The sequence below is a fragment of the Mustelus asterias genome, unplaced genomic scaffold (genome assembly GCF_964213995.1).
Source record: "Mustelus asterias unplaced genomic scaffold, sMusAst1.hap1.1 HAP1_SCAFFOLD_1644, whole genome shotgun sequence".
In the NCBI taxonomy this organism is placed as follows: domain Eukaryota; kingdom Metazoa; phylum Chordata; class Chondrichthyes; order Carcharhiniformes; family Triakidae; genus Mustelus; species Mustelus asterias.
In genome coordinates this window covers 65,757-80,000 of record NW_027591589.1, presented here as the reverse complement: position 1 = coordinate 80,000, position 14,244 = coordinate 65,757, and the positions used below count along the sequence as shown (strand labels likewise).

The following is a 14,244-nucleotide window of genomic DNA, read 5'->3' as shown; positions in this document are numbered from 1 at the left end:
TGAGCAGCAAGTTTGCAGCTATGTCGATACTTGGAGTTCATGGTTTTGTCAAAAGGATGAAGCAAGCAGTTTAGGCTGAGTTTGAGACCAGTGCTTCCCAATCTCTTCAGTAACAACGAGATAAACAATTCCACAGCACACCAACTTTTATCAGCTGAATCGATTGCTCAGAAACATCCCATTCGCTGTTCTGCTGTCTTACTAGAGAGATTTGCAGCACACAACTAAAATTCAATGGATCAGAGCGAATGCAAAGTTGAGTAAATGCTAGATTCCTGGATTAGTGGGAAACCTGGGGCTGTCGGTGTGTAAAGAGCCTTTTGACCCAGGGAAGATTTGATGAGAGATCACCTGCAATAAGAACAAAGAAAATTCCAGCACAGGATCAGGCCCTTCGGCCCTCCAAGCCTGCCCCGACCATGCTGCCCGACTGAACTAAAACCCCCTATCTTCCCAGGGACCATATCCCTCTATTCCCATCCTATTCATGTATTTGTCAAGACGCCCCTTAAAAGTCACTAATGTATCTGCTTCCACTAACTCTCCTGGCAGCGAGTTCCAGCACCCGCCACCCTCTGTGTAAAAAAACTTGCCTCGTATATCTCTTTTAAACCTGGCCCCTCGCACCTTAAACCTATGCGCCCTAGTAATTGACTCTTCCACCCTAGGAAAAAGCTTCTGACTATCCACTCTGTCCATGCCCCTCATAATCTTGTAGACTTCTATCAGGTCGCCCCTCAACCGCCGTCGTTCCAGTGAGAACAAACCAAGTTTCTCCAACCTCTCCTCATAGCTAATGCCCTCCATACCAGGCAACATCCTGGTAAATCTTTTCTGTACCCTCTCCAAAGCCTCCACATCCTCCTGGTAGTGTGGCGACCAGAATTGAACACTATATTCCAAGTGCGGCCTCACTAAGGTTCTATAGAGCTGCAATGTGACTTGCCAATTTTTAAACTCAATGCTCGGCTGATGAAATCTTGCTGCACTGCCAAGCGCTGGTCCATGGGGGCTCCCCAATCCCTGACTGACCAAGGAGATGATGTGGAGATGCCGGCGTTGGACTGGGGTAAACACAGTAAGAAGTTTAACAACACCAGGTTAAAGTCCAACAGGTTTATTTGGTAGCAAAAGCCACACAAGCTTTCGGAGCCCCCAGCCCCTTCTTCAGGTGAGTGGGAATTCTGTTCACAAACAGGGCATATAAAGACACAGGCTCAATTTACATGAATAATGGTTGGAATGCGAATACTTACAGCTAATCAAGTCTTTAAGATACAAACAATGTGAGTGGAGAGAGCATCAAGACAGGCTAAAGAGATGTGTATTGTCTCCAGACAGTGAGACTCTGCAGGTCCAGGCAAGCTGTGGGGGTTACAAATAGTGGGACATGAACCCAATATCCCGGTTGAGGCCGTCCTCGTGTGTGCGGAACTTGGCTATCAGTTTCTGCTCAGCGACTCTGCGCGTCGTGTGTCGTGAAGGCCGCCTTGGAGAACGCTTACCCGAATATCAGAGGCCGAATGCATTTCAGCGGTCACGGGCATTCGGCCTCTGATATTCGGGTAAGAGGCTTTGCTGCCCATGTCAGATCCAGTAATACAGCTGTGACGCCGCACACTCGCACCCTGGGCTGCCTGACAGCTTTCTAAAGGCAGGAGACACCAATTAGTTCCTCCGGCTCTGTGAGCAGGACCTGGGGGTAGGAGGTGTTCCAGTTTTGCCTATTGCCCTCTGATCTACTTCCAAAACCTCTCAAAGCAAACAACACGTCCCTGTTTTTTTTTCAAGTTTGTGTTTGACTTATTAACAGTTTATTTGGTCTGGAATGACAATATTGAACTCTACATGAATCTCCCAGAGATACTGCTTCACAATTAGTGTTTAAAAGCCACAGATCAAGTGTTGAGGATGATTAATGGAAATGCTTTCAGAGAGACACATGTTGTGGCCAGTGAAATCTGCGCTGCAAAATGTCTGGAACCCCGATCCTGCTTTTCAGTTAATTTCTGTTTATGGGTTTATACTTTCTCAGATTTGCAGCGGTGCTGCTGCCTGCTAGGCTGTCTGGGCCGGTGAATACGTCTGTCTGCTGTCACCTGCCCTGACAGCTAAATTTCCAAAGTGTAGTCCGCGTTGAGCCAGTATTTCTGGGGAAGGTGGCTCACCTTGACTGCTGGTCTCTTTGTGAAAGGCATTTCCCCATCAGCACTTCTTAGACAGAGAGCCCCAAGGTTTAATATTACAGAATACCAGAATCAGCAAGGACCACACAAATCAAGGGATAGTAATAGCAAACTTTGGTCTTAAAAGATGTTGAGGTTGTCGGAAGAAGGAAAAGGTGAGAAAAGAAAGGAGTCCCAGTTTTGACGGTAAAAATGACTTGGATAAGAAACAAGTTGATTTGAACAGTGGGTGGGTGGGTGGGCGGCATGGTGACAGTGGTTGGCACTGCTGCCTCACAGCGCCAGGGACCCGGGTTCGATTCCCGGCTTGGGTCACTGCCTGTGCAGAGTCTGCACGTTCTCCCCGTGTCTGCGTGGGTTTCCTCCGGGTGCTCCGGTTTCCTCCCACAGTCCGAAAGACGTGCTGGTTAGGGTGCATTGGCCGTGCTAAATTTTCCCTCAGTGTAACCAGAACAGGCGCCGGAGTGTGGCAACTAGGGGATTTTCACAGTAACTTCTTTGCAGTGTTAATGTGAGCCTACTTGTGACACTAATAAATAAATTTTTTTTAAACTGAAGATCTGGGGAGAAAGAAAAGTTTGAACATTTAGAACTCTGCAGTTTAGAAACAAGAAGCAAGAAATTCTGCTATAAAAATGAAACTGTGTTTCCATCAGGGACACATTCACTGCATGGGCCAGTGCTCACATTGCAGTCAGTGACTCAACTCTTTCCCCTTCTGGCAACGTGCATCGACTCAATGGCTGTCACTACCTGCGGGTGTCAGGTCCTCAGCACTGTGCTCCTTAGCCACTCCACTTGCTGCCGATGTACCTCCCAGTCAGCCTGAGACTCCCAGACCAGACGGTTGTTCTCTCACCCAGCCAGTTCCAACGGGGTGTCCGAGACTGGGCTCCCAGGCCAGATAGTTGTTCTCTCACCCAGCCAGTTCCAACGGGGTGCCCGAGACTGGGCTCCCAGGCCAGACGGTTGTTCTCTCACCCAGCCAGTTCCAACGGGGTGTCCGAGACTGGGCTCCCAGGCCAGACGGTTGTTCTCTCACCCAGCCAGTTCCAACGGGGTGCCCGAGACTGGGCTCCCAGGCCAGATAGTTGTTCTCTCACCCAGCCAGTCCAACGGGGTGTCCGAGACTGGGCTCCCAGGCCAGACGGTTGTTCTCCCTCCAGTCCCTGCTTGTGCACTCCCCACCCTCCATTCAGTTTGTGCAGCTGTACAAATGGAGGGAACCTGCAAAGGGGACGGTAAGAAGGGTCTCAGCCCACATGTCTAAAAGTAGCAGGTCCCTCCCAGCTGCTTGTATGAGTGGCTATAAACTGACCAACACAGACATTCAATACTGCACTCAGTGACACAATTTGACAGCGGGCTGTTCGCACACAGCAGGCTGAAAGCCACTATTTGACACAAAGTACAATAGACTGAACGTCAGGACAGAGAGAGTATCCTTTGGAAAAATATCATACTGGATAAATATATTGGATAGATCTTTGGCAGAGAGGGAGAAACTAGCATACTGTATTTCTTAAATTTTAACCAAGCAGACAGCCATGATTCATTTAAACTTGGAATGATTTTATTTACTGAATCCAGCAAAGATCAGGAATCAAACCAAGTTTCCGATCAGCACTCTGCAGGCAATCATGTGAAAGTGATCATGTTTGTTAATCTTCTCTGAGTGAAAATGCAAATTAAGCTCAGGAAAGCGAGTCTCATTATTGAGATGATTCTGATATTCGGGTGTTTTACAGCATGACTCCTCCCAAAGATTGCCAGCTGTACTTTGTCCCAGAGAAATAAACATCCAGGATTCCTGCTCTGAACCACAAAGCACAGATTTCAGTCTGTGGGGGCAATATCAGACTGCCTGTCCATTCCATCACTCTGAAAACCAATGGTCATTGTCCATCCCGGTCACTGGGAATCCCAGTGGTCATTGTCCATCCGGTCACTAGGGATCCTAGTGGTCATTGTCTGGCCTGGTCACTGGGAATCCCAGTGGTCATTGTCCATCCGGTCACTGGGAATCCCAGTGGTCATTGTCCATCCGGTCACTGGGAATCCCAGTGGTCATTGTCCATCCCGGTCACTGGGAATTCCAGTGGTCATTGTCCATCCCGGTCACTGGGAATCCCAGTGGTCATTGTCTATCCGGTCACTAGGGATCCTAGTGGTCATTGTCCATCCCGGTCACTGGGAATTCCAGTGGTCTATGTCTGGTCCGGTCACTGGGAATTCCAGTGGTCATTGTCCGGTCACTGGGAATCCCAGTGGTCATTGTCCGGTCACTGGGAATCCCAGTGGTCATTGTCCGGTCACTGGGAATCCCAGTGGTCATTGTCCGGTCACTGGGAATCCCAGTGGTCATTGTCCGGTCACTGGGAATCCCAGTGGTCATTGTCCGGCCCGGTCACTGGGAATCCCAGTGGTCACTGTCTGGTCACTGGGAATTCCAGTGGTCACTGTCTGGCCTGTTGCCAGGTCCGTCTCTTGCTCCCCGGTGACACCACCAAGCTTCTAGGTTTCTAGCACCACCCATTGGGCTTGTGGTGGTACTGCAGCCGGAGTTCCCGACAGTGAACGGGTCGACTTCTTGATCTTTACATTAGGGGTTTGGGTTTGGTTTAATACAGGCAGGCTCAGTGAAATCATGGTTCCTTCACTCTTAGTGCTCATTAGAGTATTCCTAGTCCTTAAAAAACATTTCTCTGATTCTAATTCAGTAATTATTAAATGTTAGAGCAGTGAAGCGGGTACGTTAGTCTCTTGTGCCTCTGCCCGCTCTTTTGCTAAACAATCTGACCCACTCCCCTCTCTCCCATTGCGCCAAACCTTCCTCCAAATTCAGTTCACTCAATTCTGAAAATTCAGATTGAATCTGCTTCCGCCAAACTTTCAGTCGGCGTGTAGCAAATTTCTCCTTTCATTCTTGTGTCAATCTCCTGAAATCTGTCCTGGTTACTTTTACTTGATGTGGAGATGCCGGCGTTGGACTGGGGTAAACACAGTAAGAAGTTTAACAACACCAGGTTAAAGTCCAACAGGTTTATTTGGTAGCAAAAGCCACACAAGCTTTCGGAGCTCTAAGCCCCTTCTTCAGGTGAGTGGGAATTCTGTTTACAAACAGAATTCCCACTCTGTTTGTGAACAGAATTCCCACTCACCTGAAGAAGGGGCTTAGAGCTCGGAAAGCTTGTGTGGCTTTTGCTACCAAATAAACCTGTTGGACTTTAACCTGGTGTTGTTAGACTTCTTACTACTTTTACTTGCTCAGCCAGGTCTGAGGAAACGTGTAATGAATTGTAACAGTATCTAATTTGAACAGTGCTTTATTCCAGGTCAAAGCAGTTTGATATATAAATATTTATTCTGTTGGTCCACTGTAAGATTCAGCTGTCACAGGAATCTGCTGGCAGACTGTGGAATATAATGTTGTGCGCAAACTAAATTGTCCCCCTCATTTCCAGTTCTCTTGTTGTGGTTGGAATAGCTCTCAGGAGTGGATGCACAATTCCAAAATAAAAAGGAATAATTCAACGGGAGAATATATCTTTCCCTGCTCCTGTTATAATTCCTTCACCCTGAATAACACCAACTTCAACATCACCCAAGAAACCGGATTCTGTTCCGCCCCCACAAACCTGCTGGTGGAAACGCTGAAGGTAATAATTCAGACTTTGTGTCACTGATTGTTGGCTGCTCTGTTCTGAATGGGGGGGGGGGGGGGGGGGCGGGGGGGTTGCCAGGGCACAACGGGGGCTTGCCGGGGATTGGGGGGGGTTATCGGGGCGTGGCCGGGGGGGGTGGTGGTTGCTGGGGCGCGGCACAGGTGTATGGTTGCTGAGTCATGCCCGGTGTTAGGCACTAGGGGGCTGCCCCATCAAGGTTGGGTTCAGCCAAACCCGCGTCAAGGTGGGTGACCTGAAAGGGTCAGGGGTTAACACCTGCTTGGTGATAATAGATAATGATGGTGCTGAGGACAGTGTCCGGAATGGGGGAGGGGGGAATGGACAGTGTCCGGAATGGGGGAGGGGGGAATGGACAGTGTCCGGAATGGGGGAGGGGGGAATGGACTGTCCGGAATGGGGGAGGGGGGAATGGACAGTGTCCGGAATGGGGGAGGGGGGAATGGACAGTGTCCGGGGCGGGGGAGGTGTGAATGGACAGTGTCCCAGGTGGGGGAGGGGGGAATGGTCAGTGTCTGGGGCGGGGGAGGGGGGAATGGACAGTGTCCGGGGCGGGGGAGGGGGGGGAATGGGGGAAACGGACAGTGTCCGGGGAGGGGGGAACGGGCAGTGTCCGGGGCAGGAGGCGGGGAATGGGCAGTGTCCGGCGGGGGGGGAACGGGCAGTGTCCGGGGAGGGGGGGGGAAACGGGCAGTGTCCGGGGAGGGGGGGGAACGGGCAGTGTTCAGGGTGGGGGGGAGGGCGGGGAACGGGCAGTGTCCGGGGCGGGGAACGGGCAGTGTCCGGGGCGGGGGGGGCAGTGTCCGGGGCGGGGGGGGCAGTGTCCGGGGCGGGGGGGGCAGTGTCCGGGGCGGGGGGGGCAGTGTCCGGGGCGGGGGGGCAGTGTCCGGGGCGGGGGGGCAGTGTCCGGGGCGGGGGGGCAGTGTCCGGGGCGGGGGGGGCAGTGTCCGGGGCGGGGGGGCAGTGTCCGGGGCGGGGGGGCAGTGTCCGGGGCGGGGGGGAACGGGCAGTGTTCAGGGTGGGGGGGAGGGCGGGGAACGGGCAGTGTCCGGGGCGGGGGGGGGGAGGGGGGAACGGGCAGTGTTCAGGGTGGGGGGGGAGGGGGGGAACGGGCAGTGTTCAGGGTGGGGGGGAGGGGGGAACGGGCAGTGTCCGGGGCGGGGGGGGGGAGGGGGGAACGGGCAGTGTTCAGGGTGGGGGGGGAGGGGGGGAACGGGCGGTGTCCGGGGCAGGGGGGGAACGGGCAGTGTTCAGGGTGGGGGGGAGGGGAGAACGGGCAGTGTCCGGGGCGGGGGGGGGGAGGGGGGAACGGGCAGTGTTCAGGGAGGGGGGGAACGGGCAGTGTTCAGGGTGGGGGGGAGGGGGGGAACGGGCGGTGGCAGGGGCGGAACGGGCAGTGTCCGGGGCGGGGGGGGGGAGGGGGGAACGGGCAGTGTTCAGGGTGGGGGGGGGAAGGGGGAACGGGCGGTGTCCGGGGGGGGGGGGCGGTTGGGGGAGGCGGATTTGGAGAGATATGGTCCAGGGAGGTCGAAGGAAGTTCATGGGCTGCGAATGTGACACTTATGGATCTGACTTCATCTTTCTTTCCTGTGTTCTTTCCCCAGAGCTGTCGGATGAACGTGTTTGAATGGATTCAGGAAAATATCTTGAGCATCATGATTGTCTCCATTGGGGCCAGTTTAGTGGAGGTGAGTGAATGGAGAGAATGATCAGTCTGTGGGATCCAGCACAGCAGTGGCACCAAGACTGCCATCCACTCAGGTGTCAGATTCACAGCTACTCATTGAATCTGGCCATTTACTTTCTTCAAATGATATAAAAGCAAGATGTGAGGGTGGAGTGAATGCAGGTGGTTTGGGGGGGGTGGGGTTTGGGGGTGGTTTGGGGGTGAAGGCAGCTTTGAAGCACGACATTGTATAAATGCAGAAATTAAGCAAATGTGTAGCAAAGACAGTCGTATTAATGGAGGAGTTTAACTTGAACGTAGGTCGGGAGAGGTAGGCAAGCACTTGTCACAAAGGTTGTGAAATTCTGGAACACAACAGAAAATGCTGGAAAATCTCAGTGGGTCTGACAGCATCTGTGGGGAGAGAATAGAGCCAATGTTTCCAGTCTGGGTGGCCCCTCATCAGAGCTGTGGCAGATGGATTTCAGCAAAAGCAAGTGTGATTCATTTTGAACCAAAAAAGAGTAGATCAGAGTACTTTCTAGATGGTATGAAATTAAATACTGTCGATGTCCAAAGAGACTTGGGCATTAAGATGCCGATCTTCAAAATGCCACAAACAGGTGCAGAAAATGATCAAAAAGGCTAGTGCAATGCTGGCCTTTAGATCTGGAGGTCTGGGGTATAAGGATGCAGGTGTCATGTTGCAGCAATACAAAACCCTGGTTAGACCCCACTTGGAGTCATTGAGCAGATCTGGGCTCCACACCTTAGCAAGGATATACAGGCCTTGGAGGGAGTGCAGCGTAAGTTTACAGGAATGATACCAAGACTCCAGGGCACTATACAAAGCACACATGCTTTCTCTCAAATTTAAAAGCTTAAGGGGTGATCAGATCGAAATATTCAAGATGTTAACAGGAAAAGTACAGGGGAGATAAAGATGAACAATTTCCACTGGTTGGAGATTCTAGAACGAGGGAGCACAGCCTAAGAATTAGGGCCAGACCATTCAGCAGAGATGTTGGGGAGCATTTCCCCACACTGGCTGCTAGAAGTTTGGAACTCTCTTCAACAAACAGTAGTTAATGCTGGATCAGTGGCTAATTTTAAATCTGAGATAGATAGATTTTTGTTAAGCAAAGGTATTAACGGATATGGGCCAAAGGCAGGTATGGTGAACTGGAGAGTGGTTTTGGGGAAGTGAATGGGGGGTGGTTTGGTGGGTGAATGGGGACAGTTTGGGTTTGAGGGGGGAGTGGAATGTGGGGTGATAGTTTTTAAAAATTCATTTATGGGATGTGGGCGTTGCTGGCTAGACCAGCATTTATTGCCCATCCCTAATTGCCCTCGAAGGGAGGGAGTTCCAGGATTTTGACCCAGTGACAGTGAAGGGACGGCCGATATATTTCCAAGTCAGGATGTGTGTGACTGGGGGGGGGGATTTCCAGGAAGTGGTGTCCCAGGTATCTGCTGCCCTTGATGGTGGTGGTTGTGGGTTTGGAAGGTGCTGTCTAAGGAACCTTGGTGAGTTGCTGCAGTGCATCTTGTAGACGGTACACACGACTGCCACTGTGCGTCGGTGGTGGAGGGAGTAAATGTTTGTGGAAGGGGTAGCAATCAAATGGGGCTTCTTTGTCCTGGATGGTGTTGAGCTTCTTGAGTGTTGGAGCTGCAGCCATCCAGGCAAGTGGAGAGTATTCCATCACACTCCTGATTTGTGACTTGTAGATTATGAATAAGTTCTGGGGAGTCAGGAGGCGAGTTACTCAGCACAGGATTCCTAGCCTTTGACCTGTTCTGGTAGCCACAGTATTTATATAGCTAGCCCAGTTCCGTTTCTGGTCGATGGTAACCCCCAGGATGTTGATAGTGAATGTGTGTGGATGGGGGAGGGGAGAGGGGGGGTGGCTTAGTGGGGGGCAGTATGGGGTGGGGGGTAGGCAGCTTGAGGGGGTGAATGGGGGCGGTTTGGGGGACTGAGGGCAGAGGTTGGGAGAGTTTCTGATAAACGCCATTGTGTTCAGTTCTTCCAGCTGCTCAGTATCATTGTCCACTGTAACCAGACCCCGTCTCTGAGACAGACACCAAGCACGGCTTCCTCCACTCACCTCCTAACTCTTCCTGTCAGGTGCCTGTGGTTCTCCGTTTGGCGCGGGCTTCTCCACCGTTTGGCATGGGTTTCCGCCGTTTGGCGCGTGGGTTTCCGTTTGGTGTGGTTTGCATGTTCAGGAACTAGATTTGCTTGTGTTGGTACATGTCACACGTGTGTGTCTGGAGACAAACTCCCTGAATAGAAACCCGCTCTAGGGTGACAGACCTATCTGGTACAAATTGCAATCACATGATGTCTTTAAAAAGAAGCAAATTTCCTGGAGGCAGGACTGGGAGGGAGATCGGGAAGCGACGATTAGGAGAGAAAGCTGAAATCTGGTTTAAATAAAAAGATGGATTTTGAGAAGTGGAGAATGGGATGTTTTGGGGAAGGAATGGGACTAAATTATGGAAACCACCTCTTTCCTCTGAATTCAGAACCAACTGGAAATAAGCCTGTGGAATCCCTCTGCTCCGTGGGGAATGTGGTTACTGGATGAAATGTGAAGGTGTGTCTGGCACCTGGGATTAGGCTGCCTCGTTGCACTTGTTTCTTTTCACAATTTTATAGTTTTGGTTCAAATAGAGGGGAAGACATCACCAGGGTAAGTTGTGAGAAGCCAGACCACAGGTTGGAAGGAGCATGCAGGGTGTGTGGGCATGCATTGCAAGCTTTGTAGCATTTCCCTCCCCCCACCACCCCCATTAATAATTCCAGAGCTTTAATGGTGATATTTCAGTAAGGCGACAACATCAAACTGAAATGTTCAACTAACTTTGGTTTGTTTGCATTGTGTTCTCAGAGATTTCCACATTGAATATTGGCAAGGTAATTTTTGTCCGGGTGTATGTGTTTGTGCCGTTAACTTATCACTGATCCATTTGCATATCTTGTAGAATCATGGAATCATTCAGTGCAGAAGAGGCCCGTTGGCCCATCAAATCTGCACCGGCACATGAGAAACACCTGACCTCCCACCTAATCCCATTTACCAGCACTTGGCCCAGAGCCTTGAATGTTATGACAGGCTGTTAACTTAATTGTTGTCCTGGATTGAATTTAGTCAGGTCATTCAGCAGATATGTTACTGCAGTGAGGGTTGGTTCCTGTGGAGCCCGTACCCCAGTGAGAGTCAGCACCTTCAGGAGAGGAAAATATGTTAGCAAAATTTAAAGCATATGAAATTGAAAGTAATCTATGGGTAGATAATTAGGTTTGTTCTCTTTGAATCAGTTTTCAATGCAGCCTCCTTTCCTACCTCACTTCTAGTTTGGGCTCCTTATATTCTCCTTCATCTTGTGCTTGGAACAGTGTCAATCCAGGGCTGCGACCAGGCACTTTCAGAATTTGGAAGTATCCACAAACCTCTCTAGCATTTCAATGCATATTCAGCCAAAAGGAGAACTTGCAGAGACAGCAGTTAAATTGTCCAAGACAACAATATTGTCTCTGGAACCAGGAGAGATCTTGGAGAAAGCAGATAAAATATCCATTGTATCCGCACCGAGTCTGGAAAAAGGAAGGATCTTAGACAAAGCAGATAAAATATCCATTGTATCCGCACCGAGTCTGGAAAAAGGAAAGATCTTAGACAAAGCAGATAAAATATCCATTGTATCCGCACCGAGTCTGGAAAAAGGAAAGATCTTAGACAAAGCAGATAAAATATCCATTGTATCCGCACCGAGTCTGGAAAAAGGAAGGATGACTAATGTTAACCAGACAGACCAATGAGTTCTCACAAAGTTAAGAAAATGTCTTTTGAAATTGTTGAACAATTATCCTACTGAATAAAATGGGGGAAAATGAAGGAACAGCTGTATTGTGTGATTGTGTTGTGAGAAGGGCTCTGAATTTAATCTCAATGTTACTGTTAAGCAGCAATTGCTGATTTGGCCTTTGATCTGTTACCCGTTTTCCTCCTTTAACCAGTCACTGTTTGATTTATGCTGACTGGCAGTTGGCTACAATTGGTGATCCTATCCTGATTGGGAAGGGGTCAGATTAATTGTCTCCCGCTATCCCAAGGTACTGACATCAGCAAATGTTGAGGGAACTGGAGTAACATCACTCAGAGATTTCAGCAAATGTAACCCCATAGCTGGAAGAACTGGTCTGAATGTTCCATCTGAACAAATAGGGCCGAGTGGGCAGGGAGTCCTGTCCCAGCCGTGCCTCACCATCGCTGCCGTTGGACATGGAGTGTGTCCATCTATCCGTTGGGTGTTCATTTTCACTGTGTGTCTGTACCAAAGACTGGACTCCATATCAGGTCAGCGCTCAGCAGGGGTGTATATGGAGTGGTTCTCGAGCTTCTGTATTGGGTGGTGTCATGCTATGGTATTCACATTGACTCTCTCTCCTTTCCTACAGCTCTTTGCGATGACGTTATCGATGTTATTGTGTAGGAACATCGATCCAGATTACGACAAACTTGTTCGCTTTCACTAATGACCAGGCTTGTGAAAGAATGGGAAACCAATGTGTTTTATTTTTGTTTATAACTTCCTGCAGTAACTTTACTCCCAGTTTGTGCTTAAACCTTTTTGAGGATTGCAGTTGGGACTTGGGGTCATCACAACAGGTACTGAACCATCTCAGGAGCAGATGTTATTCAGACTGGAGAATTCAACTGTTAATGGCCAACTCTCATCACTCAACGGCAACCTCATTTTACCCAACATCAATTCAGTCAACTCAACCCAACTCGATACACCCAGGGAGCCCAAAAAAACCTGTCACTTTAACCAGTCAATTATCTCATTAACACACACTGTCCATTTGGAGACGTGACAAAGATGCGGAGGATAAACAGGTCTTCCCTAAGGAATTGTGCTGTCTGCACAGGACGTTAGCTGCTTCATGTATGACTGGTGATTGGAGGCTGGATGATGAAGGTACAGCTGGAAAACAACCTTGGAAAAGAAATCAAACGTGGATTACTTTGGAGGATTGTTTTGGTGCACACCTCGTTCAAATGTTTCTTTTTAGGGCAGCATGTGAGCCAATAGGAAGGACAGATACTGTTCAATTATTGGTTGAGATTTACTGGGTGGATAATGTGTACAATGGCTGTTACTACACAACTAACTGCTCCAGAGCTGTCCCAAAGATTCAGGAGGTAAATGCGTTGTCCCATTATGTACAGACCAAGGGGATCTTGGGCTCAGTGCTTGGTGTGTGTTGAGTTGACTGATCTGAGCATGTAAAGTGCTAAGAGCTTTACAATTTGTCTCAACTTGTGGAAAATCAGCGCTCCTGACCACAGTTTAGGACACTGACCGGGCTCTGACCCCTGACCGGGCTCCCTCAGTACTACCCCTGACCGGGCTCTGACCCCTGACCGGGCTCCCTCAGTACTACCCCTGACCGGGCTCCCTCAGTACTACCCCTGACCGGGCTCTGACCCCTGACCGGGCTCTGACCCCTGACCGGGCTCTGACCCCTGACCGGGCTCTGACCCCTGACCGGGCTCTGACCCCTGACAGGGCTCTCTCAGTACTACAACTGACAGGGCAAATATTAGTGTATTCCATCTGATTTACAGGGGTACAGTGTTCAGTCTTGGGTACAATGAGCACAAACTACCAAACATCAAAGCTTGAAGTGTCTATCAGTATTCTTGTATAAAAATCTCAAGACCCCTTCCCAATCTGATTTATATCTTTAATAAAACATTCAACAAAGATGTCAGACTCTTTGCTTTCTGATCCCATTTCAGATATGTCCTTTTTTTTCTTCATTCTCTCATGGGTTGTGGGCAGCCATTTGTTGTCCATCTCCCTCATTGCTGCAGCAGGATCTCCTTTCAGAGCGAAGTTTAAAGTTTGCTGGAGTCGCATGTAGAGAGACCAGGTAAGGACAACAGGTTTCCTTCCTGAAAAGACATTAGTGATGCAGATGGATTTTACGACAATCACTGCGTTTCATGGTCACCATTACGAAATGCTCCCCATTTTCATCAAAAGGTTCCACGATGCTGAAAACTCCCATCATTTTCTTAAACCGGTTTCCCATGTGCAACGCTTCACAATCGCATTTCCAGAGCTTTACAGAAGGGGTATGGGGCGGCACGGTAGCACAGTGGTTAGCACTGCTGCTTCACAGCTCCAGGGTCCCGGGTTCGATTCCCGGCTTGGGTCACTGTCTGTGTGGAGTTTGCACATTCTCCTCGTGTCTGCGTGGGTTTCCTCCGGGTGCTCCAGTTTCCTCCCACAGTCCAAAGATGTGCGGGTAAGGTTGATTGGCCATGCTAAAATTGCCCTTAGTGTCCTGAGATGCATAGGTTAGAGGGATTAGTGGGTAAAATATGAAGGGGTATGGGGGTAGGGCCTGGGTGGGATTGTGGTCAGTGCATACTCGATGGGCCGAATGGCCTCTTTCTATCCTGTAGGGTTTCTATGATTACCTCGATTTTCTTACAAGCTCCAGCCTCATCATGGGTTGTAGAGTATTGTTTACTCATGTCCACCTAGCCAATTAATCTCCATAGCACATGTAAAAGTTTTCTTTTTATTTGGACTTTTCCTCGGTTTATTTCTTTCTGGGTGGCTGGCAATTATACATCCAGAGTCCTCGGAGCCAGTTTTTGTTGTACGTTGGAGATCTGATACG

General features: G+C 49.8%; 1 pseudogene across 1 annotated transcript in view; it reads left to right on the top strand.

The window, feature by feature from the left end:
- The window catches only part of LOC144488537 (leukocyte antigen CD37-like), a 13,182-nt pseudogene extending 177 nt beyond the window's left edge, over positions 1-13,005 (top strand). Inside the window, exons 2-4 of the transcript XR_013496616.1 lie at positions 5,651-5,845; positions 7,474-7,557; positions 12,004-13,005. The product of XR_013496616.1 is annotated as a leukocyte antigen CD37-like (transcript). The remainder of the gene's footprint in view (positions 1-5,650; positions 5,846-7,473; positions 7,558-12,003) is intronic.
- Positions 13,006-14,244: the final 1,239 nt, after the last annotated feature.